Source organism: Eurosta solidaginis, chromosome 2 (genome assembly GCF_040869045.1).
Source record: "Eurosta solidaginis isolate ZX-2024a chromosome 2, ASM4086904v1, whole genome shotgun sequence".
Taxonomy (NCBI): Eukaryota; Metazoa; Arthropoda; class Insecta; order Diptera; family Tephritidae; genus Eurosta; species Eurosta solidaginis.
Genome location: NC_090320.1, coordinates 52,166,153 through 52,182,989, shown reverse-complemented (window position 1 = coordinate 52,182,989; position 16,837 = coordinate 52,166,153). Strand labels below are relative to the sequence as shown.

Genomic DNA, 16,837 nt, shown 5'->3' with positions numbered 1-16,837 from the left:
AGAAAAGGTAAACAAAATTAAAGTACAGTAAGTATAAACAAAACCATCAATATATGTAACAACAAACAGTAACAACAAATTTCCAAATCATCTTCTTGCTATTTTGTTGTTGTCGCCAAATATCTGGGTAGCGAGATATTCGCCGTCGTTTGCCGTCATAACCCGAGATCTATTTTTTGGAGGCTAAGTTCGAAAAACGGAGATAGTACTTTGTTTACTTAAGGCTCAATCTCTTCGAAAAAGTGGGTTTGTACAATACCCAGAAAAAAAGTTGATTTTGTCGCATAGTGTTATTATTATAAATACGAAACAACAGGTTTGACTCACTTATTTACTTTGACTCCACCTATTCATGATATTTGGCATATGTTTATTAACTTTTCAATGCAAACCCTCCAATTTTTCCTCCAAAAATATCATGACTTTCAGGTCTAAGTATAATAAGAATCAGGTTAATTAACAGTTGCAATAAATATTGAAAGTGCTAAAACTTCTTTGTTTATTATTTTAGTAATATGGTTTCAAAGCAACATTTTCTTGAATTTTCAAGTACTTTCGTTTGATAAGGAAAAAAACATACATTAGGGGAGGGGGTAAAATTTTGTTAGCTGACCTAATCATGTGAAAACGACTTCATAGCTTAAATGGACATTAAGCGGAAATATGAAGCTTCTCAAGGCCAAAATAACGACATATCAATTTTAAACATCGGACGTCAAATAACCAAGTTACAACGAAAAAACCTTTTTGGCTGTATTTCGAAGGATCAAAAAAAATGAAGAAAAATTTTTCCGAAACCCTCTCAACATAATCTTCAAATTTAGGGGCGGACATTAGCAACTTTTTTTTTCGACCCAGTCTAATGCATATGGATACAAGCGACAACGGTCTCTCACGAACTATTCTATTCTATTCCAACAAGATCAAGTGCGCAGAAAAGTATGCAACATTTAGCGATAACAGCCTAACTTCTACGTTCGTTGTATACACAAACAAAGCGAAGTTACCTGCGACTTAGGCTTTTATGCTTGTGAGCACAAATTTTTACCGATCTCTGTTATCGATTAATTTATCGAATTTATCGCAAAGCAATATTACATTGTCATCGGAATTATACATGCGCGCAAAACTTCAACTCAATCGGACACCGGGAAGTGCATCAAATTTAACTTGCAATATTTGATTACAGACAACAGCCAAGTGAAACTAAATAAAAGCTTATAATATTTTGGATTGTATGCAATAAAGTGGCACGCATGGAAATAGCTTAAATTGTGAGACCAAATTGAGTTCCCTCGTGTATAAATAGATCATGAGATAAAACGAAAATTGCGTAGTAATTACTTTGAGACTCTGGCAAACTCCGTGTAAAGCAGGTGATCCAACCAACACTATGGAAGTCAACGTAATCGGTTATTGAAGTCATAGAGCAATGCCTTAGTTGGTTTTCTCCCGTACCCATAATCTATACATCTTTGCGTTGGCAAATTTATTGACATGTTGGAGATTAAATGTTTTGTATTGAAATTTTTTACATTTTCTATTTTATGAAGTTATCACATTTTTTAGGTTAAGTCAGAATTAACCGATGCCATAAAATATGTCCACCAATTGGGCGTTGTGAATATGGCAAGTTTTCCAGGGATTTAAATAGCTGATATTTTACCAAAATTTTATTTTGGCAAAAGTTGTCGCTGGATGTAGCAGTGATCGAACTGTTTTGAAAACCTTCAGAAAGTGGAGCCGCTATTAAAAAACAAGATACATATTGCGTGTTTCCTCCAAGGAGATTTAAGGCTTAAATTCGCTTCCAATTTACGTTGTGCTTCTTTCAGTTTTTCCTACAAATTGGAGGGACAAGACCTAGATGTTTAACGACGCCGGAAATACACCCGGATTGTTTGCGAAACTACTGCCCAGGGGCGATCTCGCTTAGAGGAACTGTTAATTGAAACAAAGTTTTTCTTAGCTGTTGATGTTGCCTTGCGCGGGACTTTAACGCAAGACCTTCAGTGTGTTTGGCGGATCACGCTACCACCATCCCAGCGAACGCAGTAGCTAATGTCAGAGAAATATTATGATTTTGCATTAGAGTTCCCATTTAGCTCTCTAGCGCAACTCTAATCAAAACTAAGTTTGAGTCCTATGTTATAATTCGATTTGAGAAATACTAAAATGCGATGTTGTGAAAGTTATCGATTATTCGTAGGACATGGGCGAAAGTTGTGCGAAAATATTGGTAGCTGAACAATCAGTTTTCATTTGTAATAGCTAAAAGTAGTAAGAGATAATGAATGAAAAAACCGGACTCCCAGAATTGTATATTGACTTCTTGAAAACACATTTCAATTATATATGCAGGGTTATGGAAATGGGTAATAACCGTCTTCCAAAGCTAATCGCAATACACTTGCTAGAAACTAGGTCTCAACGTTTCCAAAAGTAGGATGCGCTTGCCAGTGAGTACGGTGAACCAATTCTAATAAATGATAACACTTTGTGGAGACATTGGCACCGCAATATATTAGCTAAAATAGATGCAGTGAAAAGGGAATATTTTCTGTTAAAAGCTCAAGCTAGCGAAGTAAGACGAACTTACCCCGTCCTCGAACATAATCTTTGTGAGCTTAATTATTTTGAGATGAATTTAGCATATATGCGATCAGCAATTTGTTTCGCGTAAGAAGAGAACTATTGAAACTAAATCACGAACCTCATCTTGAGCAGCCAGATAATCGCTGTCCAATTTGCAACTCGGGAAACGAAGAAAACGTTTTACACTTTCTGGGTAGTTGTCCCGTACTTATGGAATATAGAATATTATTTTTTAAAAAAAGTGTATTAACACACCAAGAGATTAATGAATACCTAAATGGTAAAAACTGGATCACATTGAATCAGTACGTTAAATCAGCGTTAAAATATAGGAAGCAAATTTTAGAAGAGGAATTTTGAAACTTATATTTAAGAAATATTTTATTATATAATGTACAGAAAAACCTACTACAAGTACTTATAAACTGACGGCTCTACGCCAAAGTTTAGTTATAAAATAAAATTTTATATTGTAATCAACTTTGTAAAAAGATTCTGTTTAATAAAACAAACTACTACTACTACTACTATATTGAATGAAAAAAGTTAAAGAGGGTAAGTGGGCAAAATTTTGGTATGCTATTTGACTGTCATTATGAGAAAAACGTGCATTAACCCATATTTCAAATCAACGCAGAGCTAAATACTAAAGGAATAAGTGAAATATATTCGTATCGAGTATATAAGCTTACAACCCATTAAACATTTTTGTATAAACAAGAAACAAGTAAGGACGTCTAAGTTCGGGTGTAACCGAATATTACATACTCAGCTGAGAGCTGTGGAGACAAAATAAGGGAAAATCACCATTAGCAAAATGAAACTAGGGTAACCCTGGAATGTGTTTCTATGACATGGGTTTCAAATGGAAGTTTTAAAGAGTATTTTAAAAGGGAGTGCGCCATAGTTCTATAGGTGGACGCCATTTCGGGATATCGCCATAAAGGTTACTAGGGGTGACTCTAGAATGTGTGTTGTACGATATGGGTATCAAACGAAAGGTGTTAATGAGTATTGTAAAAGGAAGTGTGCCTTAGTTCTATGGGTGGACGCCATTTTCGAAATATCGCCATAAAGGTGGACCAGAGTTGACTCTAGAATGTGTTTGTACGATATGGGTATCAAATTAAAGGTATTAATGAGGGTTTTAAAAGGGAGTGGCCCTTAGTTGTATATCCTTCACATATTCACATTTTCGAGATATCGACCGAAATGTGGATCAGGGTAACCCAGAACATCATCTGTCGGGTACTGCTAATTTATTTATATATGTAATACAACGAGCAGTATTCCTGCCAAGATTCCAAGGGCTTTTGATTTCGTGTTGCAGAACTTTTTCATTTTCTTCTAATTAGTATGGTAGGTATCACACCCATTTTACAAAGTGTTTTCTAAAGTTATATTTTGCGTCAATAAACCAATCCAATTACCATGTTTCATCCCTTTTTTCGTGTTTTGTACAGAATTGTGGCATTTTTTCAATTTTCGTAATTTTCGATACGAAAAAGTGGGCGTGGTCATAGTCGGATTACGGATATTTTTTATACCAAGATAAAGTGAGCTCAGATAAGTACGTGAACTGAGTTTAGTAAAGATATATCGATTTTTTCTCAAGTTATCGTGCTAACGGCCGAGCGGAAGGACAGACGGTCGACTGTGTATAAAACCTGGGTGTGGCTTCAACCGATTTCGCTCATTTTCATGGAAAACAGTTATCGTCATAGAATCTATGCACCTACCAAACTTCACAAGGATTGGTAAATTTTTGTTCGATTTATGGCCTCAAAAGTATTCTAGACGAATTAAATGAAAAAGGGCGGAGCCACGCCCATTTTGAAATTTTCTTTTATTTTTGTATTTTGTTGCACCATATCATTAATGGAGTTGAATGTTGACATAATTTACTTATATACTGTAAAGATATTAAATTTTTTGTTAAAATTTTACTTAAAAAAGAAAATTTTTTTAAAAGTGGCCGTGTTCGTCATCCGATTTTGCTAATTTTTATTTAGCACACATATAGTAATAGGAGTAACGTGCCTGCCAAATTTCATCAATATATCTTCAACGACTGCGAAAATAGAGCTTGCAAAACTTTTAAATTACTTTCTTTTAACAGTGGGCGGTGCCTCGCCCATTGTTCAAAATTTTACTAATTTCCCATTTTGCGTCATAAGGTCAACGCACCTACCAAGTTTCATCGCTTTATCCGTCTTTGATAATGAATTATCGCACTTTCCGTTTTTCGAAATTTTCGATATCGAAAAAGTAGTCGTGGTTGTAGTCCGATTTCGTTCATTTTAAATAGCGATCTGAGATGAGCGCCCGGGAACCTACATACCAAATATCATCAAGATACCTCGAAATGTATTCAAGTTATCGTGTTTACGGACGGACGGACGGATCATTTTGATATATATATAATTCATCTCGATTAAGTTATGCCGTTACGGATTACCGTTATGCGAACAAAGTTAATATACTCTGTGAGCTCTGCTCATCTGAGTATAAAAATGTGTTTTGATTTATCATTTAATGCAGAGAAACAAATGCGCCGTACATTTATACAGTCATTCAAAATTTTGTGCAAATATTTTTATTTTTTTAATAAAAAGATTTCAAATATGATCAATGTTTTAAAACAATTGATGGTTGAGCGTAACAAAAATCGTTCAGAAAATCGATTGACGTAAAAAGACATTAAACTTGTATTCTTGTATTGAGCAACCCAACTCCTTAAATTTGTACAAGGCCCCTATTATGAGCATTTTTCGATCTTCGATCTTCGCTGGCTATCGAGCATCGGAAATCGAAGTTGAAATTGGTATTATGACACCTCATCTCTGTCGAAATTTTCGTTGTGTATCTAAACTTCAATCGAACAATGCTTTGTTGACGACGCCGAACGAATTGAATGAAAATTGTTTAAAATGTAAGTTTTTTGTATTATTTTTCTATTTTTTTGGTACCTAATAGTAACTTTATACTATTTTTTATCAATTTTGTATAGGTCGAGAAGAGGCTATAATGGGCTTACTACAGCCTCACACCAGCGTAGATCCACCTGGAGAAGAGCATGGGCTAAATGCAAGTGAGGTCGTCGAGTGTGAAGTTAGCATGAATGAGGAGCGATTGGACGATGAGAATACAGAACCTATTGAAGATTTAGAGGTAAGCGAGCATAGTGTTGCTGTTGTCGAGGAAAGGCCATGGAGAAATACCAGAAGAAGATGTAGCAGAACGGAACGGTTAAAGTTATTGGAAGAGCAAACCAGTGATCAAAAAAGGTTCCATAAAGAAATGCTAGAAACTCTAAAAGAGATAAAAAAAGTGCAATGGAGACTGAAAAATATGCGGAAAGGACGTATGCGTTGAAGTATTATTATAAGAAACAAATGTTAAAATTAAAAAAAAGAGAAGCTTGAATTGTACAAGCTTCAAATGCAAAAATAGAATTCCACTCCGTGCTATATCTGTGATATGACTTGAATTATGTTTTGTGTTAACTAATAAACTGAAACTGAAGTGATATTTTTTTAACTAGTTTAGAATAGAATTAAGCTTAGCTTTTAAGTATTATCATTGAATTTGAATATAAATAAGAAACTTTGCCGAAGGAACCATACCTCTAAAACGAATTCTGATGTCCCCCCCTTTGGGCTGAACTTTTGGGTAGGGACAATTTCAATTCTACCTGCTGTGTCTTGTGATGGCTTAAAAAAAACCACACAAGCAATTTGACGATCTGCAATTGTGTCACGGTGATACCTTCATTTTTTAAAACGGTTGAATAAAAAACCCACACAACTATGTTTACAACATGCAAATGCATCACAGTGATGCCTTGGTTTTAAAAGGGGGTTGAAAAAACGCTAATTTCTAATAATTTTTTTTTTTTAATTTCTTTTCTATTACTAAGTTAAATTCATTTTTTCATTTACATATGTTCTGACAAAATAAATTTCTAAAGAGAAAAATAAACTCCAAAAAGAAAAAACATAGGCATTTCAAAGTGGGATTTTTCAAAATTTGCCCCTACGAGAGGTATGGGTCTTTCGGCAAAGTTTCTTATTTGTATCCCTAGAATATCTTATTTGTATCCCTAGAATATGATTTTCACAGAGCAATGGGCGATTTTTTTGCCTCCCCACAAATCGACCTGGCCTAAAGTGCATATACATAAAAATATACTTACAGGAATAATAGTTTTATATTTCAATAAAACTGATTGACTACAAAGTTCTTACTATTTGATTTCTGATTTCTTCTGCTTCTGAGTTCATGGTTGATTCGATTTCGGCGAGTGTGATATAATGGTCGTGCTCCTCATTTGAAAGTTCCTCTACAGAAATTTCTACTTTGTAAAACATGCAAATATTGTGCAAAGCTGCACACACGTTTATAATTTTTGTTGCTTTTTCTGGTGTGTAGTGAAGGGCTCTTGCCTGCAACAAGCACCTGAACCTATTTTTTAAGACTCCAATTGTTCGCTCTATGATATTTCTACCTTTCGCATGCTATGTGTTGTAAATACGTTGTGCAGGTCCATCTTTTGTATTTCTGAACGGCGTCAGTAAGTATGGCTTTAATGCATATCCAGCAGCACCTGTACGAAAAAATTTATGTTTTATAGGAATACATTTAATCTATATGTAAAAAAAAGCATATACGAAGAAGCCAGGTGTTGCGAATACCATGTTGATGTTGCTGTTCCAAATGTGATTTCAATGCCGACATATTGAACACCATAGAATCATGTGTTGCTCCCGGATATTTTGCATTTATGTACCGTATAGGCATGGAATGGTCGCAAACCTTAAAACATATAAAGATGAGTATTTATGCATTTACAACTTGAAATTAATATCACATTGGTATACTTACAATCATGGCATTAATGCTGTAGAATCCTTTTCTGTTGTAGTACAAATGTTGTAGTTCTTTTTTGGGAGCAACAATTTTAATATGCGTGCCGTCAACACAGCTAATAATCCCTGGAATTCTGCTAATGTTAAAGAAATACAATTTAGCTGGTTGCAGTTCAGATTCGTCGTAATTGAACTTTATCCATCGTTGACAAAGAGAGTTTTCCAATACATTTAACACCTCTGATAGCACCACAGACACCGTGGGTTGTGCCAGTCCGAGTGTATTCTCGTTCCCAATGCTCAATTGGTAGGATCACTGAGCACAAAATCTGAGAAATGTGGCCAATTTTGGAATGGTTGGTATAAATTTAGCTCTTGAGCATTGCTGCAGAAGATTGTCTGTACTGGACAGCAAGTCCATGAAAGCTTCCTTGGACAGCCTGAAGTTTTTGATAAATCTATAAACAAAATCTTCATTGTTACACATTCAATGACTTCTTTAAAACGCTACACTTACGCTGCGGAATTCATTTCTAAAGGATTGGAAGCATCCCTCAATAGTTTTCTACTTCTGGCTAATTCCAATATGCTTTCCTACTCATCTGACGAATCATCGAACCAAAATTCCGTTGAAGTCATGTTTTTATATGTCAAGGCTTTTTTTGTGTTAATTTTTAGGTTTATTTATATTTTCCTTACTTTTTTGCACTTTTGCTTGTTTTTTTTTTTGTTTCACAGCTGATAGAAATAAGCTATTGTGAATAATTGAAACGATCGAAATTCAAAATGACGCTAGTCTTCATCGAACGCGCGTCATAATACCAAATGAAAATTCGCTCGATGAACTCGTTCGACCACAGTCGAAGATCGAATTTGTCTCATAATAGAGGCCCAATTGTTTGAGTCACTGCATAGAAATGTTTAAGTAGATTGCTACTAAATATACTTATGATAATATATACATATTGGCGTAGATATGTATATATGTTCTCAGCAAGCTTAAAGCCCCGTCACATAAGCAAATTCTCATATAGATGCGTTTAACTCAGTATTATGCATTTTGAGTAGACTGCACGTATTTTTATGGAGAACAGTAGATTGAGCGACACTGGCGCCATCTGACATGAAAAAGTAGCCAACTTGCAACTTTTTTGCAAGCAAAGCATAAGAAGAAGATTTTTGACATTTGCTTTGGCTAAGGGTGCTGGCACACTTTGCAAGTGAAATTATTTTTCCCACTCGTTGGTAAATTTTCTAACATTTTTCGCAATTAAAATCTGCAATATAACAAATGAATTCGACACAAAAATTATGTTAGCAAGTATTTTTGTTGTATAGGGAAAATGTTTATAACAATGTTTCGCGAAATTTTATATGTGAATGGGCAAGGCGAAATAAAGTTCAATTGCCAAGCCTGAAGTTCCTTCATATTTATAAACGCAACATCTTTGTTGGTTGTGGCGATGTTACTGGAACGCTTAAGCTTGTGTAAAGCGTATCTATATGAAAAATTTCATTGTGCCGCGGTCTTTATAGTGGAGTGAAGCTTATTGTTATCGCAAGCGGGACTGAGGAGCTTGTATACTATAAAATACGAGTATAAGTATCTACTAAATAATTTGTTCAGTGTCTTATGGAATATTTTGTATGAAAGGAGGACTCGCAAGGGAATATTTACACCTTATACCACAATCAGTTATATTAAGTCAGAAAATTGATTGATGTGTGACATGTGTATTTGCTTACGGTAGAGAAGTCCAGATAGTAAGCGTAAGCGCAGTTTTTGGAAGTGGTATGCTATATGGGGGAATAGGGAATGTATGTAGCATAATGTGGGAACAATGTATATACATTAAAACGCATTGCTCTACATATGTATATGGAAAAAAAGTTTAGTGGATGTACATATGTACATATGTCTATACATAAAAATTCAATTAAAATTTCCACACACTATAATTTTTTCGTGATAGATTTGTCCAACTGAAAAAACGGGTTTTTAAATTTTTAATGTTGCTTAAACCCAGTGTCTTCAGTGTGGTAGGCGGAGCATGCTTCCCACACATCACGGCGGCCGCCAAAAAAGATTTCTTATCGAAGTGTTTACAAAGTTTACAGATGAGTTATTGGTTGGTTATTGAAAAATTATCGATCCATTATCGAAAAGCTATTGATTTTTTATCGGAGTCGCCAACTTTTTATCGCGTTATCGGCTTGTTATCGAAATTGATCAAAAAGTTATCGAAAAATCAACGATTTGTTGTCAGAAATTTACCAATATATAATGGAGAAGCTCGGCCGAAAATTTCTTCTGAGGTTATCGCGCCCTACATTTATTTATTTATAATGGAAAAAATACCGATTTACTATCAAAAAGCTATTGATTTATTATCGAAAAGCTATCGATTTTTCTTCGAAAAAATATCGAATAATTATCGAGAAGTTATGAACTTGATATAGAGTAGTAATAAATTTGTTATCGAAAAGTTGTAGCTTTGTTATTTAAAAGCTTTCCATTTTCCATCGGAGTGGAGTGTTACCAACGACTCATCGGTTTGTTATGAAACAGATACCGATTAAACTAAAAAAAAAACTGTATTACACATCTCCAACCTATCGCTGATAAACATATAAGAATCCGATCACACGTACATAGTTAACAAGACGATAAAAAACTGATAACTCGGCTATAATAATTCGCTATCGACAATAAGCCGGAAATAAAATTATAGTGTAACGAATTTGCTGCAAATCCTCTTATTTGCAATCCTTTGCTAAGTTCGAATCACTAAACTGTTGGATAAATAACTCCAATATTGAACAATGGAAAAATGGCCTTTATTAAAGTACTTCACAATGACACTTATACTTTGCTACTCGTAGGCTTAATAACCAAACTGATTGATAATTCAAATTGAACTCTACTATTGGCCGCCAGATCGCGTGCTTAATCAATAACTGATTGATTGCTCAACTCAAACTGAATTACTTTTCACCCGCTTGTGCCGCTTTTATAGTTTACGCTGCATACATCTAGGCTCTTCTATTTCCAGAACTTACCAACTATTTCGAGTGTTTATAGTTCTTATATAGTTTCTACTTGTTTACAATTTTCTACTTTTCAGCGTCTCTCAGATGTATGTGAGTTTGTAGTTTACAGTCTCCCGCACACACATAAGCGTATAAGTAAATTCATCTGTGTGTGACATCTCATCTCTCGCTGCCTTGTATGTAAATGTTGCTCGTCGGAATGTGTACATATGTGTAGACGCAATTATTGATTCGTTTATGTAGATACATAATGATTGAATTATTGATGTGAACTCACGTCACTGCTTAGCATCGGCCTGGAGATGGCAGCACTCCTTAATTTTGCTAATATTCGTAACAATAGGAAACCGATAAAACTCTTCTCAGAAAACCCGAAGTTATTTATTTTTGGTAAAGTTACTCCTGTTCTTGTTTAATTTCAACTCCTCTTGTTAACGGAAAAACATTAGTTTTTCTGACGACTTATGTCCAGTACTTCGCTGCTATTTTTCTGTAACAGCCAAGCATGAGTACTGAAATTTATCTACAAATTCCCCCCTGTAATTTTTTCTATGACAATGCCGCAGTTCTTCTGTTGCATACAAATCAAACATAATTCTGTGAGCTATTCGGCGTAGGTGGATTCATGTTTATAATAAGGTTGCACTCACACGTATCAAGTGTTTATACGTTCTACATGGCTATCAAATTCAACACAGTCAAACCGCAACCCAACGAGTACTCACAAACTTTAGCCACAGTTGTATTAGGAAAAAGTAAGAAAGTTTAAGTTCGCGCGAAACCCAACATTATATACCGAGCTGGTTACTCTCATATCTATGTTAAAAGCTATAAACAGTTAGTGTCTTAAAACAATGTTTTTAATAAATCTCGGTAAAATTTGTCACTTTTTGATCGACTTTGGTATAAAAAGTTGTGGTTTTGAATTAAAACATTTTGGTTTAGATTTTAGTTCAGAAAATTTCCATTCCTCAAACTTCTGGACTAAAATTTAAACTCAAATATATTAAGGATTGGGGTTTCCTCTCATAGTTTATAATATAGACCAAACAAGTTTAAAAATGTGGTACGTGGGAAACTTTTTGGTTTTAACATTAAACTTTTAACCGCAAATCATACTTTTCAATTGAACCGGAACTGCGAATAACGTTTTAAAAGCCAATATATTCAAAATGTGTTTTTTTGCAGATTTCCGTTACTGTTACTCTCTTGCATCTCTAAAGAATCAAATAAGTTAAAATTACATACTAAAAGGCAATTAAAAAGCAATTAGAAGAAGTCAGTCCGTGGAAGAGCGTTGTAAGTTACACGCAAAATTATACGATCGCAGATGTCGCAGGTAATTGATAAGTGTAACAGAGGTACAAAAAGGAAATGTAATGTTGAAGATTGGAAAGATATTAAAAACAAAAAGTTAAGAAATAGTGGAAATGCATATACAACCAGGAAAAACAAAAGTATCCCTCAAAAAAACTCTCCAGAATAAGTAATGTGGGAAAACGTTTTAAGTGCACTTGCTGTAATTTTTATTTTATTTATTGTTTATATTTAGGTTTGTGATTTTCGTTGCTATTTCAATTGCCAAAAATTTAGTGTTGGTAAAATGAAGGACTATTGGCCGGAGAAGTACGGAGAGTTTTATAAATCGATCTGCAGTAAATAAAGATAGTATATGAATCTCTTACTTGAAAGAGCACCCTTACACGATGGTTTTTCGCCCTCTTTATGTAAAAGTGACCGTGAAAACACTCGGAAATTAATATTTAAAAAGAAGTAAACAAAAAAGGTAGGTTGGAAAGTTATTGTGTAAATGGGCTTAAGGCAAACCAAGCTTTATTCACAGTTTTTGGAATATTTTCATTTCTGTTTTGAGCACATTTTTGTTTTGATGCCGAATTAACTTTTTGTATGAAATAAATAAACTGTAAGCATTCTATAATATACTCTTTATTTAAAAAAGTAACATTTTAAATCCGTTCCTACAAACCGTATTGCTCAGTGGAACAACGTTTTAAAAGCCATCAGTACAGATGCTGTGCATAATGGAAAAACGTTTTAACTGCTGTCGCGCTTGGGATATGAAACGTTTTTCCACTGAAAAAAGTTTTAAAATGACCGCTTACTTGTAATTCGAAATTGAAATTCCTCAGTTTTTTCATATCAGTTATTAATGTCATTGTTTTGGACAAGCCAACAATACAGGAACAAAAAACAACCGCAACGCCTCAAAAAAACGTTTTTTTTTCTTTCCTGTAAAAAAACGATTTTGTCATTTACAACCATAATCCCGGCTACCCTTCAATTGTCTAGGCTAAAATTACAATGCAAGTGAAAAAAATCCGCTAGGTGGCGTACGCATCGAGATATACAGAAAATTAATTTTAAAATGGAAATTTTGCGATCGACTTTTAAATAACTTCTCGTTGATCCAAAGACTTGAAACTTAGCACGTTGTTTGCGAGTCGATGGCACTACAATTCGTGGAAAACAAAAAGCCGCCAGGTGGCAGACGAATTGAGATAAACAAAAATCCCTGAAAATCCTTGAAAAAACGCATGGAATCTTGCGATCGATTTTTAAATAACTTCCCGGCGAGTTAGAGACCTGAAGCTTTTACCGTGAGTCAGAACCCGGTGACAATGCAATATTTGATCAAAAAAATTCGCTATGTGGCGCATGGATCGAGATTAGGGTGTCCCTTATATGAACGAAATATTTCGTTTTGCAATTATCAAAACGCATACCATCTAATTCGGTTCAGTATACAAACCTCTGCTTAAATAACAAATTTTAACTTTCCACGTAAACTTTAACCCGTGCCGACAGGGCCTCAAAAATAGCAGTTTCATTCTTCATCTAGTAGCTAGATCAACGAAAATGTTCATTGCTTTGTTTAATAATAGAAATTTGTATTAAAGATTGTTTAATTTAAATATTGTTAATAGGATTACTCAGAACATTTTCTTTTTAAAGTCTGTTTTTTACAATCTGGATACATATCTCTATGTTCTTGCACACAGCGTAAAAGGAACTGCTTTTGTTCTTCTTCTGCGGTTATCAAACCATGAAAGTCTTGCATAAGTTTAACAGCTCTTTCAGCTGTGTCATTAACTGCTTTTAAGCACAAAATCTTCTTTTTTGCTTCTATATAGGCCACGTTTTCTTCCCACGAAGATATATTTTCCTGAAGGAAACTGCAGTCAACTTTTAGCCTCGAAAATATATTTTTGCTTCTAATAGTGATGAAATCACTCAAAGATTTTTCTAAAACAAGAACAAAAGTTTAGCGTTTAGTAAATAGTGAGCATAGCTTAATACATATGAATAAATATTCACCATATAAAGATATCGACGTTTCATCCTTCGATGGAACGTATCTCTTTCCGGAATCATCAAAGCTTTCTCTTTTTAAGTTAATTACAATGTTCTTCTTGGTTTGTTCATCAACGTCTTCGTCAAAAATTGATAGCAGGGTTATTTCTTCTGATAAATACCACAGGTGGTGACTGAGTTTTCCTAAAGCTGCTTTGGAAATCAACTTGTCAACTCTTTCGTAATCCTTCAGGGTCTTTAAAAAGAGTAAGTCTTGTTTCGGCGCTTTTACTGCTAAACTGCATCTTAGCCAGGGCTTAACATAAACTGTCACAATGAATAAAGAAATATCTCTAAGCGCTTGTTCGTCCTTGACGCTCATTTCAAATTGAGACTGCAACAAACATATCTTTATAGAGTAAATAGCTCTTGCCATCCACCGAGCTTGATGCAATGCGCCTGGAGGTCTGATTTTAATTTTATTCTCAGAGTTTCCTCCCAAAAAAATAATAGCTAGTTCAATCAGTTCCCGATAATCATCTCGTACAATTGACTTCTCCAGTTCGTTGTAATAAAACTCCACCAATTCATTTATCATCGTCTCACAAAAGTGTTGTTTTACGAAATTAGAGCACGGTTCGATAGCATTAGGATTAATATTCTTCTAGTTATCTTTGAACTTTTTAAATAGTGGAATCTCGGGACTGTTACTGTCCTCTTAGATTTTAGTTTGAAATACACTTTTGAGCACAAGTTCGTAAACATGATGACGACAAGCAAAAAGTAACAATTCTCTTTCTAATGCTTGCTCCAAAAGCACACAAGCTCCATTCAAGCGACCTGTATTAGATGCTGTCGTATCACAGCAAATTATTTGTACCTTATCATTAAGGTTCCAATCATTTAGCGTATTTAGTACTGCATTTGCTTGATTTTTGCCGGAAGAGCTCTCTAATTTCGGGACTGCAAGAATTTGTTCTTTCTCTTCAAACGAAATAACGATTGGCAAGCGTTTTTCTTTAGAGCTTTTTACGTTGAGACTAGGTAACAGTTTTCCATCCCAATGAACAGCAACAACTTCGGGTATGTTATTCTGAAAATCAGATTTAATGGATTCTGCTCTATGTTTTCTCATTTGCGTTCGAATGCGTTGAATAGAGGATTTGTTGATTGGGTAATCGTCACAGTTAAGAACTAGTGCTTCCACTACAGCTTGAACTACATAAACAGAATCTCGAATGCTGAGTTGACATCTGTCTAAAGTCGCAACCAATTTTGGCGTGAAGAAATTTTTTCTTCCTCTTTTTGCTACTTCACTTAAAGAACGAATTGGTTGAGAAGTGGAAAGAGTCGGTTCGTTCAGACTTTCTTCAGAGCTTGCAGATTGGTCATGTAATTCTGTATGTGTCATATCCTTGTAAGCAGCAACAGATGTCGATACGGCATCTGAGGGCATTTGTTTTAATCTATATTTCTCTTTTGCTAGTTGTCTTAACCTTGCCTTTTCTTCAATTACAGCCAACTTTTTGTGTACACCCATTAAGCAACCTGGGCGGCCTGGCTCTCTCTGTTTACGTAAGAATACTTTATCTTCTTCTATTTTAATTCTGTTGAGAGCATCAGCATGTGCGATATCGAATAAATTATCCAAATCCTGTTGAAACTCCTCCTCGCGACGTTTATAAAAATCCGGTATCTTTTTACAATTTTTTTTGCAGCTCTCGCCAGAACTGATAAAGATCCACAATTTTTTTAACACAATTAGGGAAAGCTCTGGTGGGTATTCTAGCTTTTTCCCAGAATATAATGCACTCCCGAGCCACAAGATTTGCACTTTCACTAATATTTAACTTTATTTCGCGAATGTTGAAAAACAGAACCGCAAGAATTTGACGATTCGACGGTAATTTTGCGCCTGTTATTTGGTGATTAATCTCACCCACCAGAAGTATACTGTTTTTATTGCTTCTTAGTTCCACTGACATTTTCGAAATGAAAAACCCGACAACTCAAGAATAATAATCCGTGCACGTCTTATTTGAACGAACAGTTATGTAGAAATTTTTTTCTATTAATAAGAAACGCCACCAAATCAGTTGGCCTAATATTATCAAATTGTTTTTATTTGAAAAAGCTCGCGTATTAGGGAAAACAGATTCAAGACGACAACGACGGTGCGGCATCTGTCAAATTATTTTTACACATGTTCTTATGGGGAGGAATTTTTTGGGTACGACACGACAAAGCGGCAATTAATCATGAATGCCGCTGTCGCTAGATTAGATCTATTTCTATTTTGACAGGCGACGGTCGTGGCGTCCTTTTTTCTTTTTGTGAATAAAAATCAAAATAAATGCAAATAGCCTTAAATATGTGTTGAAATTGATTTGTTATAAATTTTTTTAACACATGCAATACTTTTTTCTAAATTTTTTGTTATTGTTTGAGCTAATGCAGAACTGTCGTTGTCGCTTTCATTATAATCAGTCGTCGGTGCTTGGCGGCAATTATCGTCAAGCTTCAGTTTTTCGCCGTTGTCGTTCGCAGTCGTCGTTTTGAATGTAGCCGGGCTATATTTCTGTATAAAGCTGCACTGCGTTGCGTTGTTGTTCTAATACAGAAGGTGGCGCCACTGACGGATGAACATTTAACATGAAAATTTAATAACAATGTGATCCATATGGAACAATTTGTTGTTTCGAAAGAGCATTTGCGTGGTATTTGGTGGTATTTGGCTTTCAAAGAGTTCTTTTGCCAGTAAAATTGCCTTTTTTTGTCTTTTTCCATAGAAAATCGAGTCCTACGGGGAAGGTTTGAACCCGCGATTAAGGATTAAGGAGAACCGATCTGAAGGGTATGCGTTACAAAAAAAGACTTCTAAAAATAAGGGACACCCTAATCGAGATATTAAGAGAATTAATTTTGATTTGGGAATCCTTCAATCCATTTTTAACTAACTTCCCGGTTACCTAGAGATTTGAAACTTGGCAATTAGTTAGAGGCCTAGTGAC

The 16,837-nt window shown here is 34.8% G+C and overlaps 1 protein-coding gene and 1 long non-coding RNA gene across 7 annotated transcripts in view; one reads left to right on the top strand and one right to left on the bottom strand.

Moving 5' to 3' along the window:
• LOC137239718 (uncharacterized) overlaps positions 1-16,837 on the top strand; it is a 442,599-nt gene that overhangs the window by 261,892 nt on the left and 163,870 nt on the right. For 2 of the 6 annotated variants that reach the window (XM_067765331.1, XM_067765333.1), the window contains exon 3: positions 11,703-11,853. The exons of the other annotated variants lie outside the window; for them this stretch is intronic. The gene's annotated coding sequence lies outside the window, so the exon portion shown is untranslated. The remainder of the gene's footprint in view (positions 1-11,702; positions 11,854-16,837) is intronic. 6 annotated transcript variants of the gene reach the window in all.
• On the bottom strand, positions 6,927-7,575 carry LOC137242122 (uncharacterized). The gene is made up of 3 exons (XR_010950082.1): positions 7,480-7,575; positions 7,290-7,410; positions 6,927-7,201 (listed from the first exon to the last, which is right to left on the bottom strand). It is a non-coding gene; the product is annotated as an uncharacterized lncRNA (long non-coding RNA).